The sequence below is a fragment of the Lepidochelys kempii genome, chromosome 11 (assembly GCF_965140285.1).
Source record: "Lepidochelys kempii isolate rLepKem1 chromosome 11, rLepKem1.hap1, whole genome shotgun sequence".
Classification (NCBI taxonomy): domain Eukaryota; kingdom Metazoa; phylum Chordata; order Testudines; family Cheloniidae; genus Lepidochelys; species Lepidochelys kempii.
The window spans coordinates 50,930,524-50,956,710 of NC_136390.1; the positions used below are offsets into that span (position 1 = coordinate 50,930,524).

A 26,187-nucleotide genomic window follows, 5' to 3' on the forward strand; every position below is an offset into this window, starting at 1 on the left:
TCAAAGCTTTACTGGTCTATAAAGACTGGGGCTTGAACCTCAGATGATACGCAAATTGATTGTATGTACTATTATGTATTATAAGAGTGTATAGCGTGTGTTTTTTTCTGAAAGCTAATGACAAACTGGTGATTAATATCATTGTGACATGTATGTATTAACACTATGAGGAAATATGGATACCTAATGATATTATGTTTTAAAATCTGTGCCCAAACATGGAGAAACAGGTTCACATCCAGACTGGATAGAAGGCAGCTATTGACCTGTCTTGGATGTAAATTAAGCATGGTAGAATTGAAACAATGGAAGCCCTATTTATGTACATGGGATGGGAAATCCAGGGGAAGGGAAGAACAGCATAAGATCATCCTGCCTCTTGAAATAACATAACTTTGGAAGATATAACCAAGGACAGAGACCCATCTTTGGCATCCATCACAGGACAGACACAAGAGGGCAGAACTCTTGCAAGCTGAGAAAGATGGGTTTGAAGTCTCTGGTATCTAAATATAGGTGAAAGAAACCATCCTGAAAAAAGCCTGTACCTTGCTAGATTAAGTTTTAGATTTTTAGATGGGTATTTTCTCTTTTATTTGCTTATAGCCCTTACTAATTTTATCCCTTATACTTGAACTCACTTAAAATCCTATTTTCTTTTGTTTTGATTATTAGTCTAAACCACCGGTACTGTGTTTGAAATAAAGTGAATGTTAATTCAGATAAAATGGCAAGCTAGTGGGTTTTGTGTCTTTAGAGGAACAAACAAATCTTATTATTTCTCTGAACTGTCCAGGAGAGGGCTGGACACTATATGGTTTGGGGAAAATTTTGGGACTGGGAGTGTGTTGCGGTTACCCTGCAAGGCTGGTGGAAGCCAGAGTGGGACTGTGGGGTTATAGACTGGCTGCTGGGGTCAGAGCTGCTGAATGAGAGCTATGTAGCATGCAGACACTCAGGGTGTGACCTGCACACTTGTAGGCTGGTTGTGAGTGTCCCAGGCTGGGACCTACAGCAGCAGAGCATTGATAGGCACCCCAGGTTTCCAGGCAAGTGGTGACACAACCCCTCACTGGTGTGGTTTTTCTCCCCTCCCCGCAAACACCATCTGACAGGCCCAGTGCTTTTGAATGAAATAAAAAAGGTATCCATTCCCTTTTGCTTAAAAATCAAAGTATATTAAATAGAGCTTGAATGTGTTTTATATTGTGATGGACAATGGGAAGCAAAACATTTACCCTCATCTGTGAGGGTCCAATTATAATTATGGATTTAGATGTATGTATATCTCATAGCCTTTCATAAAATCAAAACAAATCTTCAAAGCGCTATTTTGTTACTTTTCTTCCTTGACTTCACAAAAATGTAGTATTTCGGGGCAGGGGGAGGAAAATGATTAAATTATTCAAGTAATGGGCACTTGTGTCTGTGATCTGTTTAACTTCTGATGGTACAAATGATAGCTATAACTTTAGAAGTGAAAGTGAATTGTACACTCTTACCAAAGTGTTTTACAGTAGAACCTCAGAGTTATGAACACCAGAGTTATGAACTGACCAGTCATCCACACACCTCATTTAGAACCATAAGTACACAATCGGGCAGCAGCAGAGATGACAAAAGCAAATACAGTACAGCACTTTGTTAAACATAAGCTACTAAAAAAAGGGAAAGCAGCATTTTTCTTCTGCATAGTAAAGTTTCAAAGCTGTATTAAATCAATGTTCAGTTGTAAACTTTTGAAAGAACAACCATAATGTTTTGTTCAGAGCTATGAACATTTCAGAGTTATAAACAACCTCCATTCCTGAGGTGTTGTAACTCTGAGATTCTACTGTATATCTTTTAAAGTGTGCTAGCTTTAGAAATGCTGTGTAGGATCAGAAAAAAAGTGACAGGTGAAACTAAAAGAATGGAGAGTATTAAATTGTGTTCTTTAAAAAGCACGGTTCATTGAATTAGTTCAGATTATGGGATGAGGGAGAAGTGCTCGCACGTGAAGTGAAGTATAATTGGATAAACAAGGGGCAGTTTGGTCATTAGACTAGATATAAGTGATTTTTTGATGATAGACTAGAACACTTCCACTGGAATGTCTTTGCTTTTGCTATATTTGAAAGGCAAAGCCCTATCCATAATGAACAGGAAGCACATAGGAGTGTAGATGGAAGAGAAACTGGGCCAGCGGATAGAGTTGTTTCACCAGCACAAGACATGATGGCTCTGGGAGAGGATGGAGAGTGATGCATTGCCAATGCCAGACACATTTCTTCTTTGAAAATGAGGAGTTTGTACTTCTGCTTACCATGGTTTGCAGACCACAGTGGGTGTACTAGCCTATTGGAACCATGGTTATATTCCCTAACTGCAGATCACACTCAATTGGCAGACCACAGTCCCCGTGAGCATGGAAATCAGTCCTCCACTATGCCCCACTGAGTAATAGACAGAGATTCTACTTTGCTGTTTCCATGAGAGGAAGAGGGTTGCTTAAACTAGTTCAGCTAGTTGGGTGGTCAACAAAAGACATCCAGACCAAACTGTCAGACTGCAGAATGATGTGGCAGTTCATCAACAACACCCGGTGGATTCAGGCAGCTTGGTAAGGACATTCTGTAAATGGGTTAAACCATTCTCACATAGGCTTATTCTACCTTCCACCCCCATCTTTAAAAAGTAGCACCTCAGACCTATAGCAGTTTCCAGGTAATGAATGCTTTCTGTGTGTGCTATTAAAAGAATGGACATGTAAATTATGACGAGCAGTGGCCAACCAGCTGGGAGAAAGACAAATAAGAGGAATAAAATATGTAAGAGTTTAGAGAGGTTGACTCTTCAAAATGCTTTCCATGCAATCTAAACCTCAGACAGTTGACAAAAAGATTCCCCATTCACAAAGCAAGATTGCTGCTAGTCCTTCTACTCCGTATGTGATTTGGATAGGAAAAAATGAAGACGCTGTTTATATGTTCATTTTGCTCATGTTCAAATTTACAAATACTTTTTTTTCCCTCCTAAAATGAACTTGTTTACACAGGAAGCATGAATACCACTAAACAAAAATAAAAGCAGGAAAACACAACCCAAAAATCAATAAAATGCCCTGATTTTAATGTGTGTTCATTTTGGACATCCTAGGAAGAATCTTTTTGGGGGAAAAGATTATTAGAGAAATGGGAAGGCTATAATATGAAGAGATTTTTTTTTAAAGGACTAATTAGGTTCGAGAGGATGCAAATGACAGGGGCCCTGACAGAGTTATATAAAATAATAAATGGCATAGGAATGGTGAGTCAGGCTCTCTTGCTCATCTTATTCATCATAATACATGAACAAAAGGATATTCTATTAAACAGAAAGGGAATACATTGAAAATTGATATGAAATTTTTTTTTCCATACGACACAGTTAACCTATTGAACTCATTGCCACAAGATATTACAATCTGAGAATTTTGCCATAGCAGTTGAGAGAGAGAAAATGCTACTGGCTCCAATTCTCCTTTGCAGTAGACCAGTAGATCCAGTGCTTAACTCAGAAAAGAGAATGTATCTTAACTCACTATTTCTTTCCTAGAATGCGGACAGCAGTACAATCCTGTGGGTGAATCCTCCTGGTCTAAGAGGTAGTAGCCAATCTGGATGCAGAGATTTACCCATTTAACAAATGGGTAAATCCTCTTCTGATCTATCAGTCAGATGGGTTACAATCTTCTGCATGTGGAGTTTTCATGACTTCCACATCTACATGCAGGCATGTTTCCCTAGCTGCTCTTCTACGTGGCTGGAATCAGCTGCAGATGGTACCTCTCTGCTGAACAATCATCATTTTTCAGGCCTCAGCAGAGCTCCAGTGTGACATATAGCAGGAGTCCTCCCTGAAAAAAGCTGGTGAAGAAGGGCAGAAAATATTCTTCTTGTGCCTGCACTTGTGGAAGAAGGTGCATTCTTCCTGTCCTACCCTCCCTCTTCCACTTTCAGCCTCCTACAGAACTGCCTCTGGACCAGGTGACTGTGCTCAGTTTCAGAAGGATTAGTGATTTCTGGTGGCTCCAGGTAGTGGGAGAAGAGAGTGATATAGCTTCTGTCCAGGGCATCAAAAGAAGACACTTCAGCCATGCTTGTGCTTGATCGCCATGGACTTGAATAGGAGTTTGCCTGAGACAGGCAGCCAGGATTAGACATGGTGGGTAAAATTTTCAAAAGCACCCAAGTCACCTAAAAGTCTAAGTCCCACTGACAGTCATTTTTTAATATGGGATTTAGGCGCTGTTGAAAATTTTACCCACTGACTTTAAACTTTTCTTCATCTTGTCGTTCATGTTAGAGAATTCTTGATCTATTTTAACCATAAACATCCACAGTCTAAAGCTCTGGAATGGAGTGAGGCATCCAATAACTTTACAAAAGAGATGTACAGATGGTGGTCTACAGGGCTGGATATAAGGGCAGGCGACCACCTGGGGTTCCAGACTTGGGATGATGTTTTTGTTGTTAGGGACATTTCAGTTATTCTTAAAATTAAAAAGGTTCTATACGCTTAGAAGAAGAAGAAATTGTTTTTGTATATAGCATGAATATATACAGATTTACAGATCCTAGCATACAAATGTATTGCCTCATATGACCGGGATAAATCATGCATGCAAATCATGCATAAAAGTCATGAAATGGGCTACAAATGCAATAAAAATAAGGCATTCAAAAGTTTAACAAATGGAGGAAGGAGGGCACTGAAGACACTCCTTGCCTGGGGCGCCATTTGGTCTAGGACCAGCCCTGGTCCTGTACTCCCCTATTTTTAGATCTCTGATACTGTGCTGATACTGCATTTGGTGAAGACAACTTTGGTGGCAGAAGGATTTAATTCTGTTTTAGGAGTCTAGAATAGATGTTTCATCATTAGAATGCTCTATTCTAGTTTGCTCTTCCCCTCTATTTTCACCTGAGCAAAGATTTATTTGAACAATGTGAGCAGTGATATAAAGTTAAAATAGCGCTTATCACAGTACCAGTGCACTTAGTTGTGTGACGTTTAATATGTTGATAAAATGGAGACAGATTGTAAACCAAACTTGATGGCAAGTGAATGTGTTTGTGCAACTGAACTTCCTATGCATAGTTTTGTTCTGGTTCTTGGAAGGAGACAGGAGGTAAACACACTGAGAATTCTAAAAGTGAAACCTAGGGCCAGATGGTGTCATTTAATCGCTTGCCTGCATCCAGCACAGTATGAAGATATACCACCCTAGAATGAGCTTTGGGAGCCGGGGGAGGACTGTACCTTTGTGCAGCCTGTTCTTTTGACTTGCTCCAAAGGACAGCAGGGGAGGAGGGCAGGGTCATGACCTCACTCGTGCTCTCTCCACTTGGAGGTACTCCTGGTGGGGCTAGGAGGAAGCATACCCTATCATCTATTAAAAACATTAACTTTGTCCCTAATCTGCGTGCTGGCTTGCAAGGATGGGAAGGCTTTTTGTGCCCTCCCTTGATGAAAGGTCCAGGATAATCTAACCCCCCAGTATATCTCCTTAAGGCGAGTTCCTAATTGAATCTCAGTCTAATAAAAAGGTTTGGTGTTTTTTTTTTTTTTTTAAATCCCACTTGTTACATCCCTTTTGACAGCTAGGTAACTCCAGTGTAGTTACATAAAGAGAGAACGCAGTATTTTTCAGTAATCTTTAGCTAAATATGAAATACTCTTATGTGACCAACTTAGTCAAAAGAACACTGTAGTAATATTTATTTTTAATACGAAGATTTTTTTTTTGTTCTTTACCTATTTCTGGAGGCAGAGAAGAAAGTGCTTTTGCAGGCTCTCCTTGTTCTATAGAACAACAGAGCTTTGATGCAGACCTGTTTTTTTTTCTAGTTTATATTTGGTTAGCTACTAAAATTAGGGAAACAAATTTCCCCTGTACCTCTCATTCTTTCTTTCCTCTGTGTTTCTCCTAATTAGCATTAAGAGTTTGAATATAGCCTCATCGGTTTCACTTTTGTTTCCAGGCAACTTCACTTTCAAGAGTTCAGTCTTGCTGCCAATGAAATCAATAGCCCAAAGTTCTCTATTTTTTTAAATTTATTATTAGTTCAGTGCTGCAACATTTGGATTGCAAATGCCACATGTGAGTATCTACTTGCAATAAAAAAATATTTCTGCTGGAATTTTAAAAAGCAATTGTAGAAACAATTTCCATTAGTGTCTGGTTTTGTAAAAATACAAATTTTATTCCACAAGTAACATAGTTTCCAGTGAAATAATTAGGATTTTTGTTGTATTCTTTTTCCTCTTAGTAGTACTCATAAGTCAAATAGAAAAGGATGCTGAGCTACTTGAAGTTGGGCAGCACACTCTTGTTCAGAGCAGAAACATTGCCAGACATTTTTGGCATATCTGTGGCTATTAAGCATTCATTAAAGTACAGAACTTAAAGTACAGTGTCTGCAGACTTCTAATTTTGGTTTTGTTCTCATTTTAGTATCCTGTGGACATTTGTCCACATCATTAAATGGCCACATAATTTGGCACAGCTGTGTATGATTGGCAGTCACTGATCATTCTTCAAAATAAGCAGCGGGCACTGCTGTGTTAGGAACACATGTCTAACCAGAGTATTTTAGTCTCATTTTCCTGATCACTATCAGATGCTAGGCTTATGGGAGCAAATATAATACTCTAACATAGTCCATTTACTATATTTTTATTTTTGTGGTGGTTTTAAAAACAGATTTGAGGTTTTAAAGGTCAGCTTCTTATGTAAAGAGTTGAAGCAACAGCTAATGTCTCAATTTTTCATAGATAATTACTGTTACAATGAAATTAGTGGGAGTCTTCCCATTGACTACAATGGACTTTGGATCAGGTTCTATTCCAGAAAGTTCGATATTCTGTAATAATCGGTGAAATGGGTAGTTTTACTACTTTTTCCTGTTAGTGCTCCAAAGTCAGATGAGCAGCATAATTTTCTTCTTACCTTTCAGGATGGCATATTCATGTTCAAAGTTTAAAAAAAAAAAGGCCACATATTTTGGCATATTTCTTATGATACCTAATGCAAAGGTAATGCCAATAGTATTAAATGAGAAACTATGAAATAAGTTTGTCTCTTCAAAGAAACAACACTATGCGTATAGAGGAGAAATCATTTGGAAAGAATCTTAGCAAAATAAAACAAACCACACCAAACCACCCAGTACAACGGGGGAGTTTTATTTTCAAAATCATGTTCCTGTCAGTGGACCTATGTTCATTAGCAGAAAGCCTGCTCTCGCTCCTGCACCCTAGTCTCGTTCAATACTTCTGACTTGACTATTGTATTTGGTTTGTACTAGTTGTGATATGAGCCATTTTGGAAGAATTATCATGTACATGGGGAACAATAAAGGCTACTTACTTACTCCTAACAGTTTTCTGTTTTGTTTAAAGTTTCCAAACCAAGGACATAGGGTAGCTTTGATCAAAACTCCTGACTTGAAGCTATGGTTTCAAATTATTCTTAAAGTGTTTGTAAATTTATTCTGGAATTTTTACTTGATTTAAAAAAAATAGTTTTGCAGCAAAGCAAATCTATTCTTTCTAAAAACAGCTGTTTACATGTACAACTATAGGTTTACTTTGCTGTACTCTGGTTAGATGTTACAGTTTCTCTTGGAAACAAATATACAGACCTAAGCAGTATTTTTTACTAATGTTATTCCCTTTTGTCCTGTTATAATTTTTACAATGCTTTTTTCCCCTTTGCCATAAGAAAAATATACTTCCTACAGCATGGTCTCTGTTTTGCTGCTCAAAAGCCAAACACATACAGTTTTTATGCATTATGACTGGATCATAAATTTCAGCTGGTGTTGATTTCAGCAAGAGGGTATTAATCAAGAATTCTTATTTTAAATAACATTACCCGAGAAGACTCCCAAATATCAATATGAAGTCTTCTTCAAAACAATGGTATTGTAATAACACTACCAAAAAATAGCTGTGCCTTTATGAATATTTATTAAAATGCATACAAACTTTTTACAATTGAATGTTGCTTGGTATTGTAGTTTATTTAGATTCAGTCTGCAGAGCCAGATATAGTGGTATGTGCTGCAAGCTGACAAATTTTGCTCACAGATAAAACTGCAATAGTGCTCAAAATAAGATTTAGCTTCAGATTTATTGACTATACAGTATCATTTTTTTTCTTGTAGATACCATGTTAAATTAAAATGTTTCTTTCCTTGTTTCTTTACTCAGGTAGTTTCAACATTTAAAACCAGATTCCTAAAGTTTGGTTCCTTGTACTTTATGTAAACAACCCTGCATTGGTAGTGGATGGGTAAATAATCTTGTAGGTCTAACTAATTTTACTCAATTATTATAAGCCTCAGTTATATTTATAATCTTTAGTTATTCAGTTTTAACTTAGCAAAGAGCTGCTGCTGCTCACTGAAGTCAATGGAAGTTTTACCATGGACTTTTAGAGGAGCAGGATGGGGCACCAAACATGCATAGGAAAGGCAAACATTATTTCATCATAAAAAAACAGAGTATTTATATAGCTGAACGCTTGGGGGGGGCGGGGGGGAGGAAGAGGCAGTTTGGAGAGAGACCAGTAGGGAGAACTATAACATAAAAAAAAAAAGACAAAACAAAGACTCAGGCAGAATAGCCAGCTGATCCTAAGCGAATTTCTGTCCCCTCAGCACATTTTATCTCATCCCTTTATTGTAAAAAAACAATTAATAAACAACCGTTTAAAATTATTTATTGCACAATCTTGCATCTACCTTTTCTATTAAGTGAAAACATTAAAAAAACTACCGAGCCTCCCTGGTGTTTCTTCTTTCCTTGTCCCTTTTCAGTCTATTTTTAATTCCTGTACCATGTATCTTATTTTTTTTCTTTGATTTCAGCAATTTGGTATAGCAAAACTTGCTTCTCCCATATAGACATATATTATACAATAATAAAAATGTTTTGATTAAATAAAAAACTTGGACCATATCAGGAGTCCTGCAATGGGAGAGGGAGGGCACCAGGGTATTGATTTTAAAACAGTCACTTTATTAGGTTTCAGAGTAGCAGCCGTGTTAGTCTGTATTCGCTAAAAGAAAAGGAGTACTTGTGGCACCTTAGAGACTAACCAATTTATTTGAGCATGAGCTTTCGTGAGCTACAGCTCACTTCATCGGATGCATCCGATGAAGTGAGCTGTAGCTCACAAAAGCTTATGCTCAAATAAATTGGTTAGTCTCTAAGGTGCCACAAGTACTCCTTTTCTTTTCACTTTATTAGGACACTCTGTGCCAGTTTTATTCACAGGGGGCAAGGTTAGTATATAGAAAATCATGAACAACTTCAGAGGTATGCCACATAAATGCAGCTAGTGTTCTTATGTCAAATAGGATTTTAATGGTACTGAATACTGATTGCCAGGGAAAGAATGACCAGAACAATAAATCCTATTTGTTGAGAGACTTCATGAAATACAGGCAACCAGTACAAGTTGGGAATAATAGTACCACAAAAAACGTAGTGTAATTTAAAACTTGCCTAATTTTTTAGCCACTTGGTCCTACATTCTTGGCAGGTGATCTGTGAATGTATAATCTGTGAGAGTTAATCCACCCTTTGATCTATGCATATTATTTCAAAGTTTTCCTCCTCAAACTATTTCCTTTGAAACTCCAAGTAACTGATTTTCAGAGGCCTGGATGAGTTTCTAGTAAATCACTCTTTGTGGTTCTATAGATCGATAAAGTGCTGTATCTGAATGCAATTTTTTTTTTAAATGCATAAAAATGTCAGTCAACTTCACGTGTGTTACTCACAGGCTTTACAATATTTCAAGTCACTTCTTTTGATTTCATGATTATGAGCCCAGTCCTTTGCTCCTTACTTAAGCAACGCTTTCATTGACATCACTGGGAGTTTTACCCAGGGAAGGAGTTCAGGACTTAGGCCCTAAACTTGCAAACACTTACTTGTATGTTTATTTTTACATAGGTGAATAGTCCCTTTGAAGTCAATGTAAATGTTTGTCCTTGATATGCATATGTATTCCCCATTGATATAACTGCTCAGTGTTCCATATATAAACTGATGGTACAAGATGGCTTAATAGTCCCAGGTATAATCAAGGGAAGTTTGAAAGGGGATTACTAAGATTAACACTCTCACCCTTCCAGTTCTTCCATCTCTAAACTCTGCAGAAGATTCTGATCCATCTGTGTGGTGTCGCTCTGATTTCATTACATAGAGTATGTACCAGAATCTCTTGTGGGTATGATTAGACATTGCATTATCAGCAAACTGAGAAGTGGATGGATTGGCCTGTGCTTCAGCTGAGGAGAAGGTAGCTACAGAATGCAGACTGCAGTCAACTACCCTTCCCCTACAGCTGGCAGTGTGTGAGATGGCTTAATACAGCCTCCTCCTCCTCCATCCAGCTGTTAGTGTTGCACATTTCCAGCATGGTTTTCTCTGTGTCCTTTCTGATTATCAATGACCTTTGCTCTGTATGAAACCTGTAGTCAGAGCGGAGTAGGAGCATTCCTTTGTTTGGAAGTTGGCTCCTTCCTCAGACCATTTGTTTTAGGTAGAACTCCTACTTGGAAGCACTGATGGTAGGATATGGCCTGAATATAGGAGTACAAGATATAGCCAGCAATGTATAGGATGGGGAAGAAGGCCAGGATCAAAGGGCCAAGCTTGGGGCCCAAAAGGAAAGAGGAAATGAGCAGAACTGGGTGCAGTAAGGAACAAGAGAGCAACGAAGGAAGACATAATAAAGGCATTGAAACAAATGAGGGAGATACATAAGAACTAGGAAGGAATGGAATAAAGGATGAGAAGCAGAGGAGGTTCATTTTGAGAGAAAGAATGAGGACACATTTTGGACAAAGAGAATAGTGTTTGATTTCTGTTTAATGAAGAAACAAGAGTAAAAAGATGAAGTAGAAGATGTCATAGGGTGATCCCCCTCAGAGTCTTTTCCAGCCTCACAAGTGACCTTCAAAACTCCAGGTATTCTTCACCACCACGCTTTATTATATCCCTTCAGCAGACCACAGCCTGGAATGCTATTTAGAGTCAGTAGGCAGCTTCCCCCACTTGCTTCTAGGAAAGGGTACAATATTAGCCACCACTCCAGCCTTCATTCAGCTCCCTACTCTCATCACTAGCACTTCCTTCCCGTCTGCTTATGTAGTCCCAGCTACTGGGTTACTTCCACTCAATTAGCCGTTCAGCTATATCTCTGTTCAGTTAATTGGCACCTTGTGTGGACAGCCTGCCTTTCAATCAGGTCCCAATTAATGTACCCTGGTAGGGATTTGAGTTACTGATTGAGCACACCTTGTTACAGAAGGTAAATAGATGACATAGGAAGGAGAGAGAGGGGGAAGAGAAAAGAGAGAATTAAAGATGGAAATAGAAACCTAGAAGGAAATAAAGTAAACAGCAAAAAGAACATCAAGAAATGGCACCTACAACTTTTAGGGGTGTGGAGTTTATTTTATTTATTGTTCTTTCTAGATTTTATAGCATTTCCCAGGCAGATGTCTCATAGCACCCACATGTTGGGGAAGAGGTATTACAGAATGATGGTAGAATGTGGTTCCTGTGGGGTTTTGAGTCTTATTGCTTTGTAGTACACTATAATCTATAAATTACCTGCTGCGTTGACAGGTAATTTTCTTTTCTGAATGTCAAGGGCTGAACAGTGACTCAAAGAAATTTTCAAACAGGATTTTCTCTAGTGTGGCCCAAGAAATGGATTCAAGAAACAGAAATCCCAAGAACAGACAAAATTAATATCTTTAGCAAAGATAGCTGTTTAGTATTAAGCCCAAACCAAAAGATTGGGATAGGGGATATAAAAGGTTTCAGGGGAAAGGAATATTATAAGGGCAGAAAATGAATGCATGTGGTAGCCACTTTCCAAGAGTTTGGTAAGCCTAGTTTCACAATAACTTTCAAAACATGAAGGGTAAACAGAAAAAAACAAGAAAAGAGTCAGTGGTCAGCCTAAAGAGAGAGGAGGGTTGTGAGAAATCCATCCAGGGACAAGGCTGATACATGTGACAAGAGTACAAAATCTAATGGAAAACAAGAAAGTGGGCAGCATGAAGATTTATATGGGGGGAGGCTACAACTATTGTCCTTAGTTTATCTCTCCCATAACAAGAAGGTTATTTCCCTGCAAAATACTCATGCACAGTGAATGAATACTTGTGCTATGATAAATCAAGTGGTGGGCCAGGATCAGATCTACTCCTTCTTCACTGAATTTTAAAAGAATTGGATCAATATCTAACTACAAACTTCTCAGTTCCAAACAATTGCTGAGTAAAATGGTGCTACGCAACACAAAGTACCATAGGGTCTTCACTAAAAGATTCATCAAAGCCAGGGTTTCTTACCATTCTGTATAGACACCCATAAAAAACTCTCACACACAAAAAGATGTCTTTGTCAAGTAGTTATCCTGATGTAGCTCCTGGCACTTTGGTACAGCTATATTGCATCACTACTTCTTAATCAGCGATATACTGTGCCAGTCTAGCCAATTCAATGAACTACAAGCTCCTATGTTAAGTATTTTGGTGCATAAGGTATCCCTTCCCATCCTGAATGTTATGTGTGTAGTATTGCTCTCCACCCAAGATTTTTTATGAGACTAATATAATGTGGAAAGTACAGCAACCAGCACAAGTTAGAGCTCTTATTACTTCCTAAGGGATACTTAGGCTCCATATTTTTTAATGTTCTGAATGTTAAATGTTCTTTAATGGGTATGAAGTAATTTTGTTCTAAATAGAATTAAGGTTCATTTTTACTTCCTTTAATCTTAAAACACATCTTGAACTTTCAGTGGGAAATTGTGCTGTATGTAACAGTAAATCTGTTAACAGCCTGCTGCTGGTATGAGTTTGCCAGGTCTTAGAGTGGCTGATAAGACTATGTGGTGTGCCTGTGTTTTTCCAGCAGTGAGATTGCAAATGAGAGTCAACACCAGAGACGGAGGCTGCATTTTCTGTCTTTGCTATTCTTCCCTTTTGTGTGTGTTTGTCTTGTTTGTTTTCTAGAAAAACAACAGCAAAAACGATAGCTCCAGCCCATCTCAACTAACTTCTTCTCTTGTCCCCAAAGGACAGTTGTTACCATCTTCGCTACCAACAGAGTGTCAGACAAGGGGTTTTTCCTTTTAAAGACTCTCTACAGAGCAAGGAATGCTGTTTAAATGAAAGCCTTACTTAATACTTTATATGTTAAGTGCCTTAACTATCTTTACTTTTTTTTGTATCTTTAATAAAAGGTTAAAAAGATGTTTAATTGTGTTTGCCACAGTACTAAGCACACTGAAGTCTTTATACAAATCCCAAATAATGTTTCCAGCAGTTAAAGTTGGACAGTGAAAAGGTGTGAGGAGGCATGTCCTTATCTGGTTAAGGAGGGAGCTAATGAGCTCTTCAGCCAGTGCTATCCAGACATACATGCAGCGCTTGCTCTGCCAGGAGGGAGGAAATTAAAAAGGGAAGAGGTGGTAACTAGGGGAAGACTGCTGTGCTTCAGGGACAGCTGGTTACAGCAATTAGATCAGTGAAGAGAGAGAGAGCCATGGACCCTGCTGCCCCAAGACAGCCTGGACTAGGCACAAAAAGGGGGTGCGGGAGTCTGAGGATGGATGCTAGCCCCAATCCGAACTCTAGGGCCCAGCTTAGTCTATATGCTTTTTAAAGAGGTAACCAAGTGACTACCCAAAAGCTTGAGCACCCCTCCCCCCTTTCTTTACTTTGATCCTGCCCTCCCCTTGTTTTTGTTGGTGGGTTGGTTCAACTTGGTTAGAGACACTCTTCTATACCCCGAGCAGGGGAAGGATACTGTGAGTGCCAGAGAAGGGAAGTAACCCAAACCACAGTGAAGTGGGAACTCAAGGGATCCCCATTCACCACACAGGGTCACTTAATGCCTTTGACTCTTTGTGCCCTTTGATTCTAAATCAATACCACAGGATGCATGTTCTCATATTATCATTTAGCATTTGGTTGAACACCTAAACAGAAAGTTCTTCTATGGAAGCTGAACATCAAAAACAAACTTCTCATTACTTCTGTGTTAAAGCAATTAAATAAAACAAGATGAATGTCCTAACCAATGACTCCATATATGACTACAACTGAAGAGTGTTAATTTCTTCAGAACACAACTCACTTAGATAATTACTCTACAAAACTTAGTGTTCAAAAATACACGGAAGCTGTAAACATGTATATTTTCTTTGCCATACAGATCTCAATTGTAGGTTTTATAATTTTTCTTTATTTCTTTTCTAATATTCAGTTCTTTCTGTTTCAATATTAATTGCTATATTGCACATTCATATCCGTGTTGTAGCTTTCCCCGGCCTGGCAAATTCCCTTCTCCTCTTGTCATTTTTCAGCTTTACATTATATGAAGAAAATATATCACTTGTGTACCACCAAGGGCATGATTCATATGTCTCTAGGTTTACCGCATATAATGTGAAATATTAAAACATTCTAAAATGCAGATAAATGTACATTTAATCCAGTGCATCTTGCAGAAGGAGGAGAAGCAATGGAAAATAAAGAAATGACTGGCTCTCAAAATATGCACTTAAAATATTCATTTGGCCTTAAGTAAAGCCCTTTAAGAGATTTTTGGCGTTTGCTTGTTCTTCCCTGAATTATTTTATTAAATAGCTTTTGAAGACATTAATTACTGATTTAACTGTTGAGGAACATGGTATTGTTTATGGCAGGGGACTAGTTTTCTCAAAGCTCATAAACCATAGAACCATAGACCATAGAATATCAGGGTTGGAAGGGACCTCAGGAGGTTATCTAGTCCAACCCCCGCTCAAAGCAGGACCAATCTCCAATTTTTGTCCCAGACCCCTAAATGGCCCCCTCAAGGATTGAACTCGCAATGCGTTTAGCAGGCCAATGCTCAAACCACTGAGCTATCCCTCCCCCTTTTCTTTCTAACACATCTCAGAAGCCCATCAAAAACTTAGGCAACAAAAGCATTGTTAAAAGAAAAGGAGTACTTGTGGTACCTTAGAGACTAACATTTATCTGAGCATAAGCTTTCGTGAGCTACAGCTCACTTCATCGGATGCATACAGTGGAAAATACATTGGGAAGATTTTATATACACAGAGAACATGAAACAATGGGTGTTGCCATACAGACTGTAACAAGAGTGATCAGGAAAGGTGAGCTATTACCAGCAGGAGAGCGGGGGCGGGTGGGAATTTTTTGTAGTGATAATCAAGGTGGGCCATTTCCAGCAGTTGACAATAACATGTGAGGAACAGGAGGGGGGGAAATATACAAGGGGAAATAGTTTTACTTTGTATAATGACACATCCACTCCCAGTCTTTATTCAAGCCTAAGTTAATTGTATCCAGTTTGCAAATTAATTCCAATTCAGCAGTCTCTCCTTGGAGTCTGTTTTTGAAGTTTTTTTGTTGAAAAATGGCAACTTTTAGGTCTGTAATTGAGTGACCAAAGAGATTTAAGTGTTCTCCGACTGGTTTTTGAATGTTATAATTCTTGATGTCTGATTTGTGTCCATTTATTCTTTTATGTAGAGACTGTCCAGTTTGGCCAATGTACATGGCAGAGGGGCATTGCTGGCACATGATGGCATATGTCACATTGGTAGATGCGTAGGTGAACGAGCCTCTGATAGTGTGGCTGATGTGATTAGGCCCTATGATGGTGTCCCCTGGATAGATAAGTGGACACGGTTGGCAACGGACTTTGTTGCAAGGATAGGTTCCTGGGTTAGTGTTTTTGTTGTGTGGTTGCTGGTGAGCATTTGCTTCAGGTTGGAGGGCTGTCTGTAAGCAAGGACTGGCCTGTCTCCCAAGATCTGTGAGAGTGATGGGTCGTCCTTCAGGATAGTTTGTAGATCCTTGATGATGCATTGGAGAGGTTTTAGTTGGGGGCTGAAGGTGATGGCTAGTGGCGTTCTGTTATTTTCTTTGTTGGGCCTGTCCTGTAGTAGGTGACTTCTGGGTACTCTTCTGGCTCTGTCAATCTGTTTCTTCACTTCAGCAGGTGGGTATTGTAGTTGTAAGAACGCTTGATAGAGATCTTGTAGGTGTTTGTCTCTGTTTGAGGGGTTGGAGCAAATGTGGTTGTATCGTAGAGCTTGGCTGTAGACGATGGATTGTGTGGTGTTGATGAAAGCTGGAGGGATGTAGGTAAGTATAGCGGTCAGTAGGTTTCCGGTATAGGGTGGTGTTTATGTGACTATCGCTTATTAGCACCATAGTGTCCAGGAAGTGGATCTCTTGTGTGGACTGGTCCAGGCTGAGGTTGATGGTGGGATGGAAATTGTTGAAATCATGGTGGAATTCCTGAAAGGTTTCTTTTCCATGGATCCAGATGATGAAGATGTCATCAATGTAGCACAAGTAGAGTAGGGGCATTAAGGGACGAGAGCTGAGGAAGCGTTGTTCTGAGTCAGCCATAAAAATGTTGGCATACTGTGGGGCCATGCGGGTACCCATAGCAGTGCCGCTGATTTGAAGGTATACATTGTCCCCAAATGTGAAATAGTTATGGGTGAGGATAAAGTCACAAGGTTCAGCCATCAGGTTTGCCGTGGCATTATCGGGGATACTGTTCCTGATGGCTTGTAGTCCATCTTTGTGTGGAATGTTGGTGTAGAGGGCTTCTACATCCATAGTGGCCAGGATGGTGTTTTCAGGAAGATCACCGATGAATTGTAGTAGCATCGTTGTAGCCTATCTAAATGTCTGATTTCTGTATATGTTTAAGGAATTTGTAAATAATAGGGCCTCATCCATCACCCTTTGCATTCCATGGGAGCTGAATTGGAACTACAAAGTTTTCATGGTTTTGTTGACTATAGGTTGTGTATTGAGGGAATATTTAAAAATATACTTTTGTATACATTTTGTATACAAGAATAACTGTTTTTTTGGCTTAGACATTTTGGATAAATATTTGTGATTATCACTAGCAAAGACTTGGCTTTAAAAACTGATGGTGTCCATATGTACAGTAGGTATGGTCAGGCACAATGATTTCTAATGTTTCTCTGCCAATGTCTGTGTCGTAAAGGAACTAACTTCAGGGTTAGTGGCTGGGTCTTTCCACTAAACATTGCTCTGAAATGTGTGGAAAGCAAATTGGGGATTACAGGGAGACAAATGTTCAAAAGTGGATGCCCAACTTGAGACGTCCGAGGCCTCATTTCAAGAGGTGATAAAGATCCACAGCTCCAACTAACATTAATGGGAACTGTGGATCCTCTGCACCTCTCATAATCAGGCCATAAGGGTCTCAAATGAGGCACCTAAAACACTTAAGTGTCCATTCTTTGAAATTTTTTGACCTGAGTTGTTTGGGCCATAACATTTAAGTTCTTAGTCATAATATACAGAAGTCATTTTTAGCATGGGGGGTGGGGGGGAAGGGGGACCTTTCTGTACAACATACTTACACGCAACTAGACCACTTGAAATAATTGATATTTAATACTGTTTACTTTTATTCTCTTAAAAAGTGTTGAACTTTTTGTTTTCAATATAATTATCACTTCTAGCAATAAATTAACCAGAATAACAGCCAAAAGTCTGAGTCTTCTCTTACTGAAAGTCCATTGACTTTGATGGGAGCATGATCAAGATAAGTTATCAGCAGTACAGTCTGTGGGTAGCTGTGCATGTGCAACTGCATGTCTATTTTGAATATATTTTGTAGTAACTTTTGGATACCTTGCATGCATACATACTACAAAACTCATCTAATTTTATATTTAAATAGAACACATTAATGCATGCCTGATTAATGAAAATAAGGCCCTAACTATAAATATTAAAACAATGCTATATTTCTAATTGTCCAAGAAATGCATGTTCAGAGCATTCATCAAATCTTTGTACACACATACAAATATAGTTCTTTCCTTTTTCCTTTAACTGAATATGATCTTAATTACTTTTCACTAGAGCTGATTTGGGGGAAAAGCTCTCCATGAAAAGTTGACAAAAACAAAAATGAGTTTTTCTGAAAATTTGCTTTGCCCATTGGCCATCTGTAATAAGGCATGAAATCTCTCCCAGTGCTTGTCTTATTCCCCAGTTAATCCAGTTAGACTGGACAGTGGAGACAGTTGTGTTAGCAACTCTGATGTTACAGGCTTTTGACATGAGATTACAACATGCTACTGTCAGCAAGAATCATTTAACCAATGGAATACAAAAGAGGAGGCACAATGAGAGAAAATCATTTGTGACTTCTATGTCAATAACCCTTCACACTTTGAAGCATGACTACATTCGCCCCTGAATCAAATTAGATCATACTCCTTTGCCCAACTTTTTTTTTTATTTATTGTAAACAAATAGTAGAAATTCAGATGTTATAACATTAAGTGATTGCCCTTTGCTCAACACCTGCCCTGACAATCTGGTTAACAATTATCCAATATTCCATTCTTGAGTTTTTGGCAAAATAACTAGAGTGTCTAGATGCCTCAGATTTGTTTCACCTGTGTCAACCTGAGTACCAAACAGAGACTGCACTGATGGCATTGATAAATGATCTAATTATTAATTTATAAGGCTTGATTCATACTAAATCAGCCTGGGGACCTGATTCACAGTTACACTTAGGTCCTTTTACACCTCTGTGGCCTTAAGTCCCCTATTATACTGCCAGAGTAATGTAAAGGCACCTGTCACATGTGAGCCTGGCTCCTTTAAAGAGTGAGTGGTTCAGCTTACCTAGGACTAATTAGCCAGTGCCCATCAGGTGTAATGAGGGACAGCTGGCCCCTATAAAGATCAGTGGGGATGCTCAATAAAGACAAAATGAGAGAAAACTGCTAGAGGATGGAAAGGCTCTGGCAGGAGTCCAGGGTAGGCTGGGGAGAAGGAACTATAGGGGAAAGTGAAGACTCCTGTAATGGTTCTCCAGAACCACGGTCAGAACAAGGATGAAAGAGTGATTGAGAATCCTGGAAAACCCTATAGCAAGTGCACGGAGGGTGAAAGACTTTGTTTATTGTGAGGACATGGTATGAAGCCTAGGTGGGATAGAGAACATTCTGTATCTAATAACTTTTATGGAGAAAATTTAAAAAAGCAAAGTCAGAAGGAGAGGAGCCTGAATCGTACCTTGATTGGGCAGTGACCCCATGACATTGCCTAAGCTTAAATGAGAATCATCAGCCCCAGCATGTTTATGCTGATATTCTTAGATCTATCACTTGCTTTTGTCACCATTAATCACAACATGGTGTTGACTCATCTGCAGACTGTGGCAGGAATGAAAGGGCTTCTCTTGGATTTCTGGTCCTTCCTTGTTGAGCATTTCAGAAAGTGATGTTGGGCAATTCTCCTTAGACCCCTTGAGGGGAGAGGTACAACTCAACATAAGGGTGGCATTTCTTGGACCTCATCATCGGTACAAGACTCATTTGCTTGCCTCCTTAATCTCATCCCTTGTATTAATGTAACTATGAACGCCACTCTATCTCTATAGATTTCTCCCCTGATTTCTTTTGTTTGGCTGATTCTTCATTCATCCTCCCTGCTACGTTCAACACCCAGAGTCCAGTTTTGCAGAGTGCAGGCTGGATTAAGGCTTCAATGGACCTGTGAAACCATTATTATATTGACTCAAGATATTCTTCTTCCTTTTAAACATGTTCAGGCCTTTGGTGAATCACATATGCAAACAATTATGAAGAAGAGGGACTACTTCTGGACTTCTTGTATCTCTGCTCTACTTTCAATCTCTTAAACCTCATCCTGTTCTACTGGTTGTCTTGGTGATGGGGAAAAAACTCTCTCAAGGAAGAAACAAATGATAAGAAACCATGTATTGTGACACTTCTCTCTTATTCCCTCCAAAGAATATGCATAAGATGTAGTTGAAAATAGATTTATATTACATTCCTCTTAATTATAAACTAAAATAGAGATTCTCATGAGGAAAATATCCTACAGAAACCAGAAAACCAAAGATTCCCATACAGAGATTCCTTCTTCTTTCCACCCGCCCAGATTTTAATATAAAACATCTACATTTTAATGGGAAACACAGTTGCCTATGGAAGGAGCACTGAAAATGTTTTGATGGGTATCAATGTTTAGGAAACTATTTTATTGTACTCAAAATGGTATTGTGTTATTACTAACAATTTTAGGACAAATTATACCCTGACCCCATTCAATATCACTGAGTGAAGTTGGGACAAAATCTTGTCATTTTCATTAAATCTGGATCTCATTTTACTTGAAACCATCTCTGATGCTGAATGGTATTTACATATAATGGCACAGTAATAGTATTTTTGAATACCCTTAATAAAATTTTCACTTCTTTTGTAAATAGCCTTGGAAAATGTAAAACTAAAATCTATTTCCTTGCTAGAAATGTCTTCCATTCATCCTGCATGCACTTTTGCTTTGCTATTGAGATTGATGAGCTGCTAACCTTTATTTGTCTTACCTTAAAAAAAAAAGCCTACTGAAGTTTTATTTTATAAAACATAAACAGGTAAAGATGTACATGACTTTGCAAAACAAGAAATAAGGTAGATCAAAACTTTGAACTTACATTTCTTAACTTGAGAGTGGTTGAGCTAGTATTATCAAAAATATATATATATATATGTAGTATACTTATTGAACCAATTTAAGATTGTTTGTCTTAGGCAACACATGTCACAAGTCAACTTGTACTGTTCATTTTGAAAAGCTAAATATAAAACCATACTCTTTTGTTGAAACTGATGGTAGTTTTGCCCGAGTATGGAGTGCAGGAGTTGGCTCTTTACCTCAGGAAACAAACACACTAGTAAAAAATAACAAAACAAACCCTAAATATTTAAAGCAATTAAAAAAACTCTTCAAAATATCATTGTATTAAAATACTTCCGTGCCAGCTATGAGGAAATACTTTTCTTTTTTCTGCAATCCTATATGGACTTCATAATTTCCCCCCCATCTAGCCACTGTTGGACAGACATAAACAGAATAGGAGATATATATATATATATATATATACACATATAATGGGCTGTCAACTAGACTGTTAACAAGATGTTGGTACTGACTGTGCCAGAAGTACTTCATGCACATGCAGGTGATGGGCTTTCAGCAACAACGACACCACAACACCCAGCACCGCCTGTGTGATCCAGCAGGAACGCTAGAGCTCATCAGCATTTTTGCCTCTCAAAAGAAAAGTCAGCTGTGGATGAAATGAGAAATTTCAGTCATTCATTATGCATCCTTCCACCTTTCTATTATTGTAAGAGGGCTGTTTTTCTTTCTAGACTTTTCATATAAATCCTTAAGGTGGGTGTAACTCCCGATGCTAAAAAGTCATCATGCACAAAAACACAGCCGTGAAAGTGATGCACGTTTGGAATCCAAATAGGCATTCCATCCTCCCTCCATTTTCCTTCCCTCTTTGTATATTCATTTTGGTATGTTTCCCCTTTGGCTGGGATTTAGGCAGACTGCTTGTTACCATTGTTAGGGACTTTGTACAAAATGATTCTGTGCAACAGTCTCATGGTTTACTTACAAACTGCCCACATTCAAATGTACACATTTTGAAAATGTAAAATTATGCTGATGCTTGTTTGTTTTTCTTCTTTAGGAACATAATTCAACTGGAATTTTCAGGAACTTGATATCTGTACCCTGCAGTAGAGACCACTGTGAGAATTTGCTTCATTTTAGCATCCAAATTCTGGAGGCAATATTTTGTGTTTGCAAATCAATGGAAAAATTATTCACACTAATTAATCTGACTATCGTTTTCAGCCTCAGCCCTGTTTCCAGGTACTAGTGCATATCAGTGATCATGTTTGTCTGATGTTACTATTGAAAATATTAGTGGTCAACATTTATCTACCTATAATCAAAGATTAAAGTTAACAGATTAATCTGAATATGTGGATGTTCACATTGAATGACCTCATTTATAGCTGTTTTTCATATAATACACTTTGTATGAATACATATTTTTGTGTGGCTTACAGTTAAAAACCCATGTTTGACTTGTATCCTTTGTTTTTTTTGTCATGGTCTATCATGACACAACCTCAATCTTTCTGAATAATCATAGAATTGGGGGGCTGAAAGTGACCTTGAGAGAGGTCATCTAGCAAGCCCGTGTGTTAGGCAGCACCAACTACAATGTCTCTTAACTTTGCTTAAAAAAACCTTTGCTCTGATTTCAGTGACATGTCTTGCTCTGCTATCTAAATGGCCACTCTCAAGGTTTGTCTGTTGAATAATGAAAAATGAAACGCTGCTATTACTCTGGTGCTCTGCTATGGAAAATCAGGAGTAGGAATGACAGATGAGTTTCCTGTGTTTCCAAAGCGAGTGCATGTGCCCTTACTGGCATCACCATGGCAGAATGACATGGGATAAATGGAACATGAAAGAGATGGGTTTCTTGTCCTTCCACAGGGAATACATGGTCCTTAACCTGCAATCCCCATGACTTTCATTGAAATACTTGATCTTAAAGGTTCTGTGTCCCTACAGCACACTTTAACAAGGAATATATATCCCCTAACTTGAATCTCCCAGTGCCAGAATAAGAGGGAATGCATGTCCCCTAACCAGAAGACTTCTATCCCTCATCACAGACTTCCTCAAAACATTTATTCAATAGAGGTTTTTATACTGTGCTCATTACTGTAGTTCCTGAACACCTTCCAGTAGGGTATTAAATATAACTACACACCTATCATGTGGTGTTTGTTCTCTCATCGTCCTTCTAGGCAGAGAAGTGTATGCAGTGTCTTGTTTTGGTAGGGTTCGTGTGTGTGTGTTTATATTTATATATATATATATATATACACACACACACGTGTTTTAGAAGGCAAGGACAAATAAATGTACCCTGCACTTTGAGCAGAAGGTAGTGAGGTTTGTGAAGGTCCTGAATTCTTGAGGGAGTTCATTCCATGGTTTCAGATTGGCCCTGAGAAAGTTCTGGCTCTTCCAATGGTGCTCTTTACCCTTATTGTAGAGAGTTTAATTGTGCCCGAGGAGCAGCGTTGTTGACCACAGACTTCATCCTAGAGCTTTAGGCAGTTTTTTAGATACCCTGGATCCAGCCTATGGATCACCTTGAAGATAAGGTCTCGGATCTTGATTTTGCTTAGAAATTCTATGGGACGCCATCATAAAGAGCGGAGGCCAAGTTTGATGTGTTTGTGGTAGCCTTTGGTGCTGAGAAGATATGGTGTAGTGTTCTGTACTAGTTGGAGTTTCCTAAGTGCTAAAGGCACCATGCCCAGGTATATTGCATTGTGGTAGTCCGGCAAACAAGTGTCAAAGGTGTGAATAACTGAAACCAGGTCATTATCTCTAGAATAGCCCACTGGAGATGAGCATTATCCATGAGTAATGTTTCTCTGTGAGAGCTCAGAGACAGCAAGGAATCCATCGGTACTCTTAAAGATCAAATTGACCAACTGTGGATGTGTACTTTCCACTAGATGTACTCTCTAAACAATACCCCCAGAGCAGGCATCCTCAATTAATGCATGTCCTACATCATGCAGCCCACTAGTAGACTGCCTCCTGAACGTTCTGTCCCTCAACCGGCTTCCTCTTCCCCTTTCTCACTTCCTTCTGCCCCCAGAAGATTTTTCCCAACGCACAGCTGGAGTAAGACAATGTGAGACCCTACACCTATTCAAGCGGGGGATCCTATAGACCTGATCTCAATATGGCCTTGACTTTGCTTGGTATAGTGGTACCACACACAAGCCCTATTCTGGGATGACAAGGGCTCCGTTGCCACCCCTTCAGTGAGTCAGTGGTTCTCTCTTTTCCCTGATGTGCAACTAGTCTGCTGTTTCCTGTCTCTGACCAGGCTGGGTTCCATCTGGGAGGAGAGAGTCCCCTGCCAACATGAGCAGCATGTCCTCTGTAAGCGGTGTAAGCGGTTCTCCTCCTGCCAGCCCAGTGAAATTCCTATGGGAGAAGACTTCCTGCCACCCTACCATAGGGCTCTACACCTGGGTGGGAGGTTGCTTCTCACAGGGCTCTCCACCACATGCACACAGCACCCTCACCTTCAGTGGTAGTAGGTGCACCATTCCAAGCAGGATTATGAGGGTAGCTGCTATCCCTCTTACATGCAGCCTTGTGGCAATGTCCTCTGCCAGAGCTCTCTGCTTGTTGGAGACTGGCAAGACTGCCAGCCTCAGGCTCAAAGACCCACATGAATGGCAGTGGCAAGAGGTCACAGGAGGGGGAAGGCATTTCATATACTACCTAAGGTAGAAGCCTGCTGAGCTCCTGCCTCTTCTCCCCAGCTGTATTTGTACAGGTGCTCTTTGATGATCCCTGCTCACATCACTTATGCCACCCCATGACTTCACCAGCTGGGGACCCCAATCAGGCGGGGGTTGTGCCTAGTTACTCTTACCCCGTCCCTGGGAATGCATACCCCAGAATCTGCATCCCCCCACCCCCCCATAGCAGATTTCTCCAGGAATGCAGCCCGCTGCCAGACTCGCTATGGTTGTTTAAGGCAGCTTAGCTGCTTCTATTACCTCTGGCACGTTCTTTCCTCGTGTAATGCGTGTTGTAGTCAAGCTCAAGCCCTGGGCTGGCCCTGGTGTGCGCGCTACCTCCTCAGCGGGGTCTCCCGAGGAGCGAAGTTGCTGCGGGTGGGGGGGAATCATTCCCCTTGTTCTCAGCCACCCCCGGGGCAAAGTCCCAGGCGCCTGGCTGGGCGCTGAGCGAGCGAGCGAGCGAACGCGCGGGAGGGGGGCGCGGACGCGCTCAGACTGCGGACGAGCCAGGCCACCTCCCGCTTGTAGCAAGCCGGCGTGAGCCAGAGGGAGCCCGGGAGCAGCGAAGCGCCAGCTCCGGCAGATCAATGGTGGGAGGGGAGGCGGGAGGAAGCCCAGCCTGACGTCAGGAAACTTTCTCGGTGGCTGAGCCGGGAGCTGAGGCTGAGGCGGGCGCTCGCGGAGCCGCTTCTTTCTCTGGGTGTCTCACAGGGGCCGGCCCCGGCTGCCACCCTCCATCTCTCCGCAAGGTACCCCGCGCTTCCTTCCTTCCTTCCTTCCTTCGGGCGGCTGCGGGGAGCGGCTGCCCGCGGCGCGCGTGGGACTCAGTCCCGCGGTGCCCGCTCCCTCCGGCCAAACTCCCCGGCAAGTCCGCAGGAGTTTGACGCCCCAGGCAGGACTTTCGGCGTTGGCGGCGGCTCTTTCATCCCTCGCCGGGGCCAGCCGCCGCAGGCAAGGGGAGGCGCCCCGCGGCGCTTGCCGGGCGCAGGCCGGGAACGGGGGCGCGTGGGGCTGCTCCCGGGGCTGCGGCGCCCGAGCGCGGTTTGGCGAGGGACCGGGGCAGCCCGCTGAGCGCGGCGGCTGGAGTGATGCTGGGCGAGCGTGGGGCAGCCTCGGCGTCCCGGGGAAACTTTTTTAGGTTGAGTGAGCGCGGGGCGAGCGGCCCGGGGGGCGGCCCCCCCCTCCGCCTGGGGCACCCAGCCATGAGCCCTGCAACCTCCCCACAGCCGCTCGCGGCGCAACTTCCAGTTCCTTTATTTGCTTTGCGCTGCAGCCGCCGCTGCGTTATGTCCAAGATCGGAAACGAGTGGCATCCAATTATCCCCCTCTTCCTCCTTCCAAAACGTGACACAGCGGTAGCGACCTAAGCACCTTTCCCTTCTTGGGCGTCTGGCTTTTGAGGGTTTGCTAGTGTTAGCAATGATTGCGCATCTTACCATGTTTTAGGATGTATGGCCTCCCACCCGCAAGAGAGCGAGAGGGAGGTAGGGATTGGGGAGGGGGACATCGACATGTGTTGCACCAGATTTAGGAAACAGAAAAACGATTGATGGAGCCTGGCATGAACGTTTGGATTTTAGAGTGGTGAGGACAATACGTTGTGTGGAAGACTTTTCTAATAATATAGAGAAAATAACCCTTTGCTACATTCTCACTGTGGTCAGTATTGAATTGTATCACTAGAATTAATCATGCGATATTTCCCAGTGTGATGATTGCATAGAAAATAAACTAGTGCTGGAATTAATTTTCTCTCAGTAGGGCCTTCAGGAGATGCTGGGAAGTCCTCAGTCGTTGTCCCTCTGCATATACTTCTGAAATTGAGATCACCTTTGAAATTCAGTAATGATTAT

At 40.6% G+C, this 26,187-nt stretch overlaps 1 long non-coding RNA gene across 1 annotated transcript in view; it reads right to left on the reverse strand.

Annotated features, from left to right (window-relative positions):
* The window catches only part of LOC140895728 (uncharacterized), a 35,858-nt gene extending 10,539 nt beyond the window's left edge, over positions 1-25,319 (reverse strand). The window contains exons 1-2 of the long non-coding RNA XR_012154330.2: positions 24,593-25,319; positions 21,116-21,252 (exon numbers count right to left, since the gene is read on the reverse strand). This is a non-coding gene — a long non-coding RNA (uncharacterized LOC140895728). The remainder of the gene's footprint in view (positions 1-21,115; positions 21,253-24,592) is intronic.
* Positions 25,320-26,187: the final 868 nt, after the last annotated feature.